Here is a 14,316-nt window from a genome sequence, read left to right on the forward strand (position 1 = left end):
AGATGGAGCAACTAAGAGGCATAGATTATTGGACCTTTTCTAAATATTTGCACCATCGCAAGGACTGGCAGATTCTTACACCCCCAGAGTCAGTCTGCAGGGACCATGCCACCCTCCCTCCCACGCCGAGTCAAATTCAAGACCCTATCCCATCTCCTACGTTGAAGCGTAGAATGAGGAGGAAGAGAGCTGCCCAGAACGCCGCATCCGTTGCAGAGCCGGTTGAATCTGCCCTTGCAGTGCCAGAGCCGGTCGTGCCCACGCCAGAGCCGGTCGTGCCCACGCCAGTCAGTCCAGAGTTGATTCGAAGAAGTAATACCATGTTCCCAGAGCTTGCTGTTGAGATGTCACCCCCTGAGCCCATGTCAGCTCCAATCTCTGAGCCCATTCCAGTGTCTGTGCCAGCTCCAGAGTCTGCGCTGGTCCAGGAGCCTCTAGAGTCCATCACTACAGCCCAGGAGGTCCCGTCAGAGTCCAGCCCAGTGTCTGTCCTTACAGCCCAGGAGGGCCCGTCAGAGTCCAGCCCAGTGTCTGTCCTTACAGCCCAGGAGGGCACGCCAGAGTCCAGCCCAATGGCGGTCTCCGAAGCCCTGGAGAGTGCTTCCAAGTCCGTATCGGAATCCATTCTTGCATCTCCAAAATTATTTTCCCAAGGATGCACCCTCTCTGCTCCTGTGGTCATGGCACCTGAGTTTGTCCCAAGGCACTTCATGCATCAAGAGTTGGCCCCAGAGGCCATAAAGGCTACCTCCAAGGTTCCTCCAGTAAAACAAGTCCACCTCCCTAGAAGGACCACCAACAAGATCCCTATCCCATCCAACCCTTTAGCTAGTCCTTCTGGATCCCATAAGCCAGAACCTCCCTGGTCCTCAAACTATTCTCCAGGATTATTTTCCTCCCTCCCAGTCCCACCCCTTAGGGTTCCGGGCTACCTTGGAGTTCCAAGCTTTGTTCCCAACCCACCCCCCCAGTTGGTACCTCCCTGTACTGTTTTGCCCAGTGTGGACGCCTGGGGGCGTCCATTAGGGGGAGGGTACTGTCAGGATCCTGCCCTGACAGCCCTGTCCATCTTGTCTCTGTTCCATGTTTCTCTGTTTGTTTTGTGTCTAAGCACATGGTTCTGTCTTTGTTTGTGTCTGCCACGTGCTCCCCTTGTCCCACCTCCTTGTTACCCCTGGTCACGCCCCCTTGTTTAGCCCTTGTCTGCTTGATTTTTTTCACCTGATCCTCATGTGTACTTTCCTATATATTGGGGTTTCTTTCCTTGTGTCTCTGCTGGTTCATTTTGGTGTTTACCCATCTCTTAGCCTAGAATTTATCCCTTTGAGCTTGATAATTATTTTGATATCTTCTCTAGTTGTTTATATCCTTTTTGGTCCTTAGCTTTGTCTAGTTTAAAAGAAAAGGAAGTCTTTTTGTGTATTCTAATCTAGTTTTGTTTCTCATTCGATTTAAACTTTAATTTATTCTTGCTTAAGTGATTCCAGTTTTGGATTGAGTTTTGTTCTTACTCTTGGATTATAGCTTTGGTTTTCTTTTGCTTTGTTCTAATTTTGTCTTCAATTGTCTGTGTCATTTTGAGCTTGTTTTTGTGTATTGTCCTGTCTTGGCCCCACTCGGATTTCCTGACCACTGTACCCCACTGCCTGGAAGCAGCTCACCTCTCTCACGTGTCAAGTCTCTGGTCTTGTGAGTCTCTACCTGGCGACTAGTCTGGTGACGTTGCAGTTTCACTTGAAGCTACGAGTTTCCTGTGTCTACCTGACCCTTCCTCTGGTGTTGCCTACTCCGTGCTTGGGCCTGTGGTCATCTTGGACTGTCTCAGTGGTCATCCCTCCTGCCCGTATTGTTGTCTGCCCAGCCCATCTGTTTGAACTGTTTCACTGCAAATTCCCCAGCTGTTCCAGTCTTTGTCTTGTTAATAAAATACCCTTGTCTGCTCATTCTGCATTTGGGTCCCATTTCTTGCAGATCCCTGACAGGTACTTTACATACATTTACAACTGGCGCATGTAAAATTACAAACACTATCAAAGATTCATTGAAATAAAAGAGCCAAGGCACTGTGAGGTCTGAAACTCAGTACAGCTTGAATTTAACACAACTGTTCAACAGAGAGGTAAAAATATATTTTATCAAGCAGTGGAATAGTGTTTGACTGCTGCTCTGTCTACTTATCTTGAAGAGTTGTTTCCACTCCAAGCATGGATTAAAGAACTGCTGTAACTATTTCAATTGAAGTGGAATTACAAAAAGTACATTCCACAGTAAAAAAAAGAACAGAAAACACTTTTGAAGTACCTCTGAATCTCAAAAACATAAGGGCTAAATGTACTTCCTAAATGTAAAAGAAATTTTAAAATTTAGAAACATATTAGAAACAGTTCTTAATCTCCTAAACAGATTTTTTGGAAACTCCTGTGTAGAGTACATTTAACTTGAAAATCACTCCTAAAAATTATATCAGTATGTCCCCGAGCCCAGTAGTGCTTTGCTTATTGGTATCCGTTTGCCTCACACAAGTGAGAAGGGTCTACTGGGTAGTATTAGAAGAAAGCACAATCATTCTCACCAGTAAAGACAATAAACCATAGCTGAGCCAGCGCTAGCATACTGAGAACAACAACAGTTACAAGAAAGCATGACCATCTCTAACAGAGTAGAAGAGCAACCTTTCTAATTTAAGATGGTCATGTGCTACAATGTGTTGCATAAACACATTCAGTGACCTTACCTGTTTCCATTCTGTATAGTCTGCACAACAGAATACAAGAGGCAGTTAAAGTGCACATAGCTCAACTTAGAAATGGAGCACAGTGTTTATTTAACAGTGTGAGACATGTAAGAGTTAATAGATTGAACGTTTGAATCCAGTAAATTACACTTTATGATAATAAATCAAACAAATAACTAAAAAAAAAAATCATATTTCCTCAAATTAAGGTAATTTAAGACTTAACAGACATAGAAATCACTATGATTAAATTTATTTTTGTATAAATATTATTAACTGAAAAGTGAAAAAAAGAACTAAAATGATTTATTAGGCATCACAACAAAATATACATTATCAAATATGTACATTCAAATAAAATGCTTTTTTATAAAAAATATTTATTTACTATATTTTACTATATTTTTATTTATGAAATTATTTATTATAAAAGTAAATGAATAAATATAATAATAATAATAATAATAAATTCATATTTCATGATTTTAAAGATTATAGTCAGTGTTGGATGACAGCAAAAATAAATGTAAAAATAAAAAAATAAGCATGCACCACTGAATATTTAAAAAGGTCAAGATGGGCAATGATTTGTAAAAATAATTAATAAACAAAAAAAAAATAGGCTGATATATATGTGGAGTATACTGTGCATCCCTAGCCACATGTGAGAACTAATTTTCCATTTTAAGAAAAGTTCATTCATTCTAAGCTATAACTTTAGCATGCTGGATATTAAAGTTTAATTTCAAATAGTTTAAATCATTTTCAGCACTGACTGACAGTACAGATGCTGCTGACTGCTTAAGCAGTTTTGAACTCTAATATTGCTCTACACAGATGTCAGCTTGTCTGCATCATGCCAAACAAAAGCAGATTGTGTAGACAGAGCATAAATCAAAGCGATGAAAAATCAAACCACTCAATGAATTCGATCCCAAATGGCACCCTCTGTAACCTGATAAGGCCAAGCATGAGCTTCAGGGGCTTAGATACTCAAGGCAGATACTTATTCACCTATTTAGAATTATTTAGCCCCAAAATAAAGTGCAACACATTTTTTTTCTTCTTACTTTAACCATACGGAACCTTGGATAAAATCAAAGGGATTGTTTTCAGTCTTGCAACAATGCAGTCTCTAAAGAGCCTGGGCTGCCTAGGCGTAGTAATCCAATCTGTTAGAAATCCAGGGGAGGACATCTGTTCATTTTGTGGCACAGCGGTGCCCTGCTGACATAACAGAGTTGGAGGAAATTAAACTAGAAGCTTAACTAGACCCAAAATCTGAGGGCCCGAACAGTAAAAACACAGTATCCATTTCTCAGAACAATCCACTTTTGTGACAGATACTTGACATAACAATAAACACCCATATACTTTTATATTTATTGTATAAATTGTCACCACTTTTATTGCTGTAGCCTATATATCAGCATTCAATTTTCTGTTCTGAAAGTGGTTTAAGAAAAACAGCATTATAAACAAGTTACAAGCTTTCAAAATAAATGATCGTATATTTGTAGCTTTCAAGTTCATTGCCACCAAAATCATGTATTGAACAGTGGAGGTTTGCATCTAATCATGTAAGATACAATAAAATTCTGGGCAATATTGATACGTTGATGTAGTCAATATTACAATTTTATAGGCCTACTATACTGTCTAAAAAAACAAGAATACACAAATAAAATTATGTTTTAGGCATCACAATATTATAATTTGCATACAGTAATTCTGAGACCAGTTAAAACTCTTATATTTATTTATGTGATTATTCATGTAAACCCTCATTGCCTCATCAGTTACATTTAAGTGAACGTAAACAGTTGAAAATGAAAATACTTATTACTGTTACTGGATCCATGCAGCTCTTAAAGCGACAACAGGTAATATTCCTTCCTTCGTATGTGTGCTTAATACTAATCAAACAACAAATAACAGAAAATTACTCAGTGCACTTTAACTGAAGGACTTCAGTTGCTTTAATAAGAAACTAAGCAAGTTAATATTCTTACAGTGAAAACTTTGTTACTAAAATGTATAAAATTTCTGTAGTAGGCTATTAGCTGAATACTTTAGACTTACATAAAAAAATTATCACTGTTTCATTTGTATCTTTTTTCTATTATATTTGACCTTTGCTTTTTGTTTTTATTGTATTACTGGCTGTTTATTTTTTAAACATTGTGAGTGTTTTTTTTTTTACTTCTATAAGTTACCCTAGTATTGTGCTATAGTATTGAGAACTGTGAAATTTAGCTGGTATCTAAAGTGTATAGCTATGTCAAAGCAAACTTATTTACAGAATATAGCTGCAAGCAGCAATAACGGGGGCAAGCACTACAGAAGCAAGCAAGTGTGCTCACCCCATTTTTGTTTGTAAGATTTCATAGATTTCATATCGCAATATATATCGCAGAAAAATAAAGTATCGCAATGTAATTTTTTCCCAATATCGTGCAGCCCTAGCATTGACGTTTAGCTATCGACCTATGTTTTCGAACTTCTGACGGTGGTTTCGTCTCGATCAGACAAGCGGTTTCGAAGATATAGCCAAATATTTTTTAAGCGCTAAATCACAACGCTACACAAACCGTAAGGTGAAGCCTAGCATATTTGGTATCATAGAATTCGGTAAGGTTTCAGGAGTCTAATTAGATGAGTCTCGTGAAGCTAGCTGTTTCGAAACTTCTCACACTCCTTCAGGACATTGTGCTGATGACCCATACCATGTTTCGTAACAATCCGTTGATGCGTTCTGAAAATACAGCATTTTAGCACAAAATTCAAAATGGCCGACAGTCAAAATGGCCAAAATGGTAAAATTGGATATCAGTCGACTTGGTGTGTTGCCCTGAATCTAACAAGACCAATGTTATGATTTTTGGACAAACTGTTTAGAAGTTATAAGAAAAAATAGCAGAAACGCAGCAAGTAGCCTCAGGTCATGCTTGTTATGAAATGTACCAAATTTGGTCTGAATACGATTAATCGTTGCAGAGATACAGCCATACGACTGTTTTTGTAAGCGCTATGTAAAATTTGTTTGAGCGTTTATCGAAAACGGTTTGACGAATCAATTTAAGTTGCATAACTTTTGGTCAGCACTGACTGAAGATGACCTAGTTCAATTTTCGTGTGAATCAGACAAACCATCTAGGTACAAGTTCGAAAAAGTAGGAATTTCAAATAATTCAAAATGAAGGCCATATTTCTATGATGGAAAATGACTTCATAGGGTGCAATCGAATTGACATGAGCTCAGAAATCAGAGGAAAAAAGAATTTTGTTGATAGGCCTTACGGTGAAAAGTTATTAACAAAATTAAAGTGAAATTTTGGACAGTTGGTGGCGCTAGAGGGAATGTCTTAGACCCACCAAAAATGGTTTCATTAATGTTGGCACTGTCCTCTATCAGAATGTCAAACCATTACAACTTTCCTGCAATCTGTTCTATGGGCTGCCATAAACTCCCAGTCGGAAGAATAATAAGAAGAAGAAGAACGGGAACAAATACAATAGGGTCCTACGCACCTTTAGTGCTTGGCCCCTAAAAAGCATGTTTGAAACATACTGCTTTCTTAAAATTAATCACTCATATAAAGTATTGAGTTTTGAAGTTTGAAAGATTTTTTCATAATCAAGCAGCCCTATGTTGGGTCAAACATTTAACCCAACCAGCTGGGGTTAAAATAACTCAGCATGGGTTCTGTCCAGTACTTAACCGGCATTGGACTGCCCAGCATTTTTTCGAGTAAAGACTTTGAGGAATGTCTTGACTTGTGTTTCTCGAATGCTCCTCATCACAAGTGCAACCAGATGAGATACTGAACAGGTTTTTCCATTTCCAACAAGCCTGGTTGGATAACATATATAAATAAAAAAATGAAAAAAGCTAGTGCAAAGATATTAATAACAGAAATTGAGAATAGATTCCTGGAGGCATAAAGTATTGTGTCGACTAAAGTCTGTTAAGCATGCCAAGATATCATGCATGCACAATCTATGACTGAAGGGAAACATTATTTAAGAATAAACAACTCAATTGTCCATCCCAACAGATTGTTATCTTTAGAAACTCTAAAATAACAGGTTAATGTAAAATAAAGGGGAAAAGCTACAGTACTTAGCACTACTGTTAACATTATTGTAGCCTAAATCATTTTTCACTGCAGCATCTTCAACCAAATTGTCTATCATCATGGAATCATGGGATACAGCAATTTAAGAAATATGGTATTGTCACGGTTTCACACAACAGTGCTTGATAAATCAACCCTGTGACAGAATAAGACAGGACAGAAAGCAGGTCACCATCTGCTTGTCTTACCCAGAGTACTGCACTCTTGTGAAATCGCAGCAGAGCTGTTTTTCCTCATTGCAATGACATTAAATCATCATCACCACCATCGATATGATTAGAAAAACAAAATGATCATATTAAGGAGAACCCCTCAGCCTCAACGAAAGAAAACAGATAAAAGCTGCAAGTAGCCTGATGGATAATGACAGTCTGTTTACAGATAAAATCACAGCACTGCCACCCAGAAATGTCATCTATTATGGAGATATTTCTTGAAACTAGGGCTTGCACCGAATAAACGACAACTAGCCAACTTCAATGCTCTGCTGATGCCAACTACCGTATTTTCCGGACTATAAGTTGCACTTTTTTTCATAGTTTGGCTGGTTCTGCGACCTATAGTCCGGTGCGACTTATTTATCAAAATTAATTTGACTTGAACCAAGAGAAATGAACCAAGAGAAAACATTACTGTCTACAGCTGCCAGAGGGCGCTCTATGCTGCTCAGTGACCCTGTAGTCTACACTGAAAACATAGAGCGCCCTCTCGTGGCTGTAGACGGTAATGTTTTCTCTTGGTTCTTGGTTCTTAATAAATGTGACTTATAGTCCGGTGCGACTTATATACGTTTTTTTCCTTGTCATGACGTATTTTTGGACTGATGCGACTTATACTCAGGTGCGACTTATAGTCCGAAAAATACGGTAGTCGCTGATCCTAAAGAGGGCGCAACAGGATAAGATAACAAATAAATACATGCTCCAAAACGCTTCACAAAAGGTGAGTGATTATATTACTAGCTCAAATTTTAAGAGAATGCATGTTTTACACAGCTTACTGTACAGGTAAGGTAATCAGTGTTCTAATCTTATGCGCTGCTGCACTGTAACACACAAATAGGCAATAGACAGTAGCTCTTACATCATGCGAAGATCACGAGCACACAAGAATCATTCAGCAAAGAAATGTATCAACACTGTTCTGTGATTTCTCAATAAAATAGCTTAGAAACTGAAAAGCTCTAGCATATATTTTTTTAGTAAATCCCACAGCTTCACTACTAGTAGAGAGACGCTGCCAGGTAGAATCAATTCACACACGTAATCGCTCACTAATGCATTCATATGAACGTAATCTTTACTGTGCTACTTTATCTGTATCTGAAGCAGAAATCTGTGAGAACTATAACGACCCAAAGAACTGATAAAAATTAGCTGTTATAGGAGCAATAGCCATTTGGCAGCACTGTGTCATATGCCATAGTTGTGCACAAGGTGTTTGCCACAGCTCTATACTTATTTGTTCAATAATGACGTCATCAGCGACTAGTCGACTTCGGCTCGACTTTCATCACATAAAGATCAACCCAAAAAAATCAGAAGTCATTCAACCCCTACTTGAAACTCACTGTAATCACTCTTTGCACACAAGAAGGTGGTGTTTTCTTCCATATTTCCACCCCATAGACGGGCAAAACTACACATTAGGGCTGTCAAAATTGCTCAAAATTGACGTTCGAATATTCCCTCTAAAAAATACACGAATATTCGAACTATTCGAACATCTGGTGGCGCATGTTGTCAATGACGCACATTACGTCAATAACAGGACAAAATAATAAAAAGATACATAACTACTTGTATAGATAGTCTAATAAACATATATGATAACGTATTACCTACACAAAAACAAGGAAATCAACTAATGGCCAAGACTGCAGACCTCAAGCTCTCTCACCCTCACGTTCTCTGCGCATAACGGTTTAAATGAACAAACAAATTTTTGTGCAAGCAGTTTAAGGTCGCGACTGTTGTCCCAAATATAGCAGGCTTCATTCAGTGATTGAAACAAATACTATTAATATTAATTTAAGTTTTACAGCATATAGAATTGACATTGAATGCTCTGAGTGAGCTGTTTGATAAATAATCAAACCTCGCTTCCATTGCTTGACAGAACTCCCCGAAGCCTGCCCCATCCACGATACTGATCGGTCTCTTGTCCTGACAAATGAACGAAATTATTTTATCCATTATGGCCTCTTGTCATTTTGCAGACAAAGAGCTAGCGGCGAGCGATGCAAAGTAACGTTAAGTGTCCAGGTGTGACTGTTTAGCTTTACTACCGCGGGCCTTTTTTTTCACATTTTGTTTTTTATTCGAATATTAATTTTCACCTTCGAAATTCGTTTTTTAAAAACTATTTGAATACATATTCGAATTTAGAATATTCGTTGACAGCCCTACTACACATTTACATTAAGTAATTAAAGGGTAACTAAACACCTGGTCAGAGCCTGACTCCACCCACTGGCAATATTTGAAAAATGCTGAAAAGTGGGCAGAGCACAGCGGAGATAGAGGGGACGAACCGAAGGCGGGGCTGAGCGGGTGGGGCCTGACCCTAGGACCCGCAGTGACGGATTAATTGACAGCTGCTGTCAGAGTCACTAAAATGGAGATTGACTGTAGTGACGCAAGTAGCTTTTGCAACAGAGCATTCATCTGATGTAGAGGACTTTTCTTGCCCACCTTCACCTGAAGTAGAGGATGTCGAGGTGTCTGTGGACACAGGGCCAGGGCCTGAGCCATATCAATTCGAGCCGCTGGCTCAAACTGCTGTCTTAACTCCAGCATAGCGACCGGCACTGCATCACTTTTCAGCGCGAGCTGTGTGGAGAAGCCCATTTTTACCCACTTGTATTGGAGAGCAATCCCGCGTAAAATGCTGTTTGCACACTCCAGCTCTAGACTGGAACTTGCGGTCTTCCAGACCAAGTGCATGCAACCTCTGGGGCATAATTTTCAAGTCTGCTGGAAAACTATGCAGTCCAGCAGTGCTTTTACAACCAGCAACACTACATCTACGTAGCATCCTGACCACTGTACTAAATACAGATAAATCTACGCCAACTTGAAGCTATCCTAACTGATGCAATACTATACTACTAACTAACTATGCTTCTAACAATACTAACGTTACACAAACAACTATGCTAATTAACTACATAGGCTACACTAAATAACTATATAAATGCTATGTTAATAGATGCTATAATAGTCTATCCTGGTCGTTTGCGCTACTCGCAATTTCAACTCCTGCTCACTACAGTGATTTTGAAGGAACAAGGGACGAGGTGAGCTGGAAACTGCTTACGTCACCTGCCACTGCAAACATCCAATAGGAAAAATCAACTGCAGTAGTGACAGTTCAACCTGAAGAGGGAAGCACTCAGACGTTTTTACACCATATATTGTAGAATTAAAACACTTTATACTCAAATTTCAAAAAAGTTACTTGAATCAATGAACAGCACTAATAAAGTCCCATTCTTACAGATCATTAACTAAAAAAAAGTTGGTTTAGGGTTTAGTTACTCTTTAAGCAGACACATTCTGGTCTCATGAGACAACTGAAATGGCCGAAGGGTCCTGTGTACATATGATCCGGATTTCCATTTAGATTACTATGCCCTTTCAAGCCCCCTATCGCAAAGAAAGCAATTGGTCAGTATTTGCACTTTATATAAAATACACAGTATCCTCCTCCTTTGAGTAATAAATTCCTACATTCACCACCCACACCGGTCTCCAGAAGGAAGATCAGGAAAACACATTACAAGCAACTACAACCGCTATGCTTTCATTACCAAAAATGGCAGCAGCACAAAAAGTACTAGGGACTTTGGATCAAAGCAAAACTTTAGCAAGGCATGCCTTTGAATCACTATTCACACCAGCTGCTTGAGGAATCACCTCAGGCGGGGCGACCACGATGGTTCTTTGAGTTGAGCAGTTATGTGACAAACCACACAAAAAAAAATGGTGAAAAAAGGACTTTTATGCACTATTTCAATGGTGTGATCATGACAGGAAACAAGGACATAAAACAGCCAGACATTACAAAAACATTTCCTAGCACCTGTCGTTGTTTCATTAAAAAGCAGCACAAGTAACACGTCAGAGAGGGAGCAGAGATTTCCAAGAATTCTTTTACGATGCCAAGAATATGATTACAGTAAGTCTATTGATAGTATGAACAACACCAAAGCTCAAATGCTGGTAGTTTGAGGTGTGGAAAAGTTACATTGTCTTTGTTGTCACATGTGTGTCTTTTCAAAAAGCTTCTTGCATTGAAATAAGTATAAAAAAGCTTTTAATATTATAATTAAAGATTCAGCGCATGCTGTGCAAAGACAGTGTAAAGAAAAATATATATATAATAAAAAATGAATAAATTATGTGAGTAAAACTTCCAGTGCTGCAGACTTACTCTATAATGCCATACTGATTTAATTGTTTTTTTTTTTTAAGTCTAGAATATTCACATGATATCATTATGAATCTCTGTACTGTTGCCAAGTAATCATCAACAGATTAAAGTCAGAGCATTACAATTACTGCTAAAAATAATTTCCTGTACAATTATAAAGATGGACCTACAGAAGGGTAAAAGTCTAAATTAAACATTTCAACAACCGTGAAATGGTGTCTTTTGTGTCAATCAGTGTGTTGTTATAGCCATGTTTCTTCATATAACAACAATCAACTAACTTTTCTTTAAGAGTTTTTTCCTTTTCTGCTTCTTCTCCAGATCTGTTTTCAACATCCATGCTTTATTAGCAATAATGCAATAATTTTAATCTGGAAAGAAAATGTCTTGGTAATTATTTATATTAAGCCATATAGATAATGTCATTTAGTATTTAAACTAGAAAATTAAATGAAACTTCATAACGGGTTTTAACTTAAACTGTCAAAACTGTTATCATGATTATTATTAAAAACTGATTATTTTAGGCACATCTGATGTACACTATATCCCCATTTAGTTTGACATGCTCGCTATTTCCTAAACTACACTTTAAAAGTCAACTTTTCCGTATGAAAAAGATACATATTTCGCGGAAATACCGACCAGAAAGAGAAAAAAAATCATTATTACAAGCTGTGCGCACTTATAAACTGCAATGTAAGGGTATCTCTCACCAACCAGCCTCCTCCAGAGCCGCGCGCAACGCACCGTTTGGTAAGAACGACGATTATTTATTAACGTAAAAAATGTGATTCAAGCCTCTCAGTAAGTGGGATAATGCAAAACACAAATCTTGCCAAGCCATTCTTACGTTTTAACGGATGTGCTTCTAAAAACAAACGTACATAACTGTTAAACAAGCGTGCGTTTTGTGAAACAGTAAGCTGTCACTCGAATTGTTTGTGTTCTCCATATTACTTTATAAAACACATGTTGAGCAGCATCAAGCGTGGTCTGTGGTCTTCAGAGTGAATTAAAAGAAACTTCCTAAATCAGAAAAAGCGTATTCTTTACTGCAGGATACCATTCCTGCGACACCGAGTCCGATTCACTGTTATAAGACTACTCCTGTGTATAACTATGTGAGGTTGAAAGGCGTTGCGACCGCGCAAAGATATTGAATGTCTAATAAATTCATATTTTTCTCACCAGTGTGGTTGAAAGAAGCTTCTGGTTTTCTGCTGCGCTATTCTCGGTATGCCGTCCGATTTTTCTCTTGATAAACTTACATTGCAGTGCTCTTTGGGTTTGCAAACAACCAAGACTCTGACGGATCTATAAATGTACCGTAATGTCACACATACAATATCAGCGCAGCTCTGTCTACCGTAATAGACACAGCGCGCTCGTGGACACGTGACAGACAGATTGCTCACAGAAATACGAATGAATGGAGCCACGCTGCTACAAGACAGTAGCTAAACACGATACTAGCATTCGTTTAATATTTCTGAAATATCTTTGTATCTTTACAGTCTAAGAAGTGGTTTTATAACGTTTTCATAGCTGAAAGAAGATTTAAAAAGGTGTTAACTTTCAAACAAGGATGACTGAGAGGAAACAAATACTGAAGTAGCCTATTAAATCATTCAAAACACATCGGTCGACCAGCGATCATAATATTTAGAGGGGGAAGTGTCCCTTGTGTCTATAGAGGTTGTAGCACTGCTTACAAATGCATTTCAGACTCCTTCATAAATATGAGTGTTGATATTAAGATATTATGTTGCAAAAGTTTCATACGTTTAGGCAACAAATAGCTTGCCTGCTGCTATTAGAGAGGCAATCATGCAATCAGATTGTTTCTTCAAAGATGGCAAATAGGTGGATGTGGTTAATCTTTACACATTGATCTAAAGATAACTGATGGTTTCAGGTGGTGAGAAGTAGGTACCATATATGATCTGTTCATCTAAATAACCTTGTGTCTAAAATACCTCACTCTGATAGTTTACAACACATTTGCTCATGAGAACTGCTTCAGCTGTGTGACTGTAGTAAGAAAATCCTCCATGTGTAAAAGCATGCATTGGCTGTATAGTTTGAACATGAAAGCAGCCCACATAGAATTCTGAAGTAATCTCATGAGACAACAACCCACACACTCTTTAAACAGAAATGTCTTGCCAACATAATGTTTAATATTTAAACGTCATACAGTAGCAAAAAGGTTACTCACACTCAGCTTTCAGTGTCCTTGTTTTCCCAGTGAGGCATGAACTTGAATAATATTATATAAGCATGCCACTATCATTCATTGTGAGTTCTACTGATAAGCGTTTGTGAGTTTTACCCAAGAATTCTTATAAAAATTGACTGTTTGCTAGCAAGAGCATGTTGGGAAAAAGATTATGATATGAAAAAATATATATATAGTTTACCTAACGGTAGAAACAGTTTAACCCTATTTAACTTCTGAATCTATTTAAGGGAAGTAATCAAATGTCCGGCAGCTCAGTATTGTATTGAAACATTTTTGGATCAAAATCACAAAATCTGTCCTGTTTGTAATAAGTGGTCGGTTACATGCTACCCAGCCTCTCTTGGTTTTGATTTGTGTCATAACTAGGATTTCCAGTATGTGTTGACTCATTCATTACTCAGGGCAATTAAAATGATTATAAGGATCATACGACTTTAATGAGAACAGTAATTTGCACATTCTGGATACTGAATACTGCAGTGTTGAGGGCCATTACATTTAAATGCCTATTGTTTTGTATTGTGAAAAAATTGCACAGACAATTATGAAGTAATTTATCAGACACCTAAAGGAAGAACACTGTATCAATCTGAGCTGCGATTTTCATCTCAGGATGAACTTTTGCAGCATCGAGACTAATCAAAGTATTCAGTTTTCAGCCTACTAAATAATAGCTTCTTTTTGCAAATTTCTGTGTCATTTATTTTGGATTTCAATTGACGTATTGGATTTTGCATCAAGATAAATCACAGTCTGCTATAAAC

The 14,316-nt window shown here is 38.0% G+C and overlaps 1 protein-coding gene across 2 annotated transcripts in view; it reads right to left on the reverse strand.

The window, feature by feature from the left end:
- Positions 1 to 12,643, reverse strand: part of LOC113118484 (tumor protein p53-inducible protein 11-like) — a 63,232-nt gene extending 50,589 nt beyond the window's left edge. The window contains exon 1 of one of the 2 annotated variants that reach the window (XM_026287697.1): positions 12,499 to 12,643. The gene's annotated coding sequence lies outside the window, so the exon portion shown is untranslated. Of the gene's footprint in view, positions 1 to 12,023; positions 12,044 to 12,498 lie in introns of those variants that run through there. The other variant, XM_026287699.1, reaches the window with a different exon arrangement.
- Between the last annotated feature and the right edge of the window lie 1,673 nt (positions 12,644 to 14,316).

This window comes from Carassius auratus, chromosome 18 (assembly GCF_003368295.1).
Source record: "Carassius auratus strain Wakin chromosome 18, ASM336829v1, whole genome shotgun sequence".
NCBI lineage: Eukaryota > Metazoa > Chordata > Actinopteri > Cypriniformes > Cyprinidae > Carassius > Carassius auratus.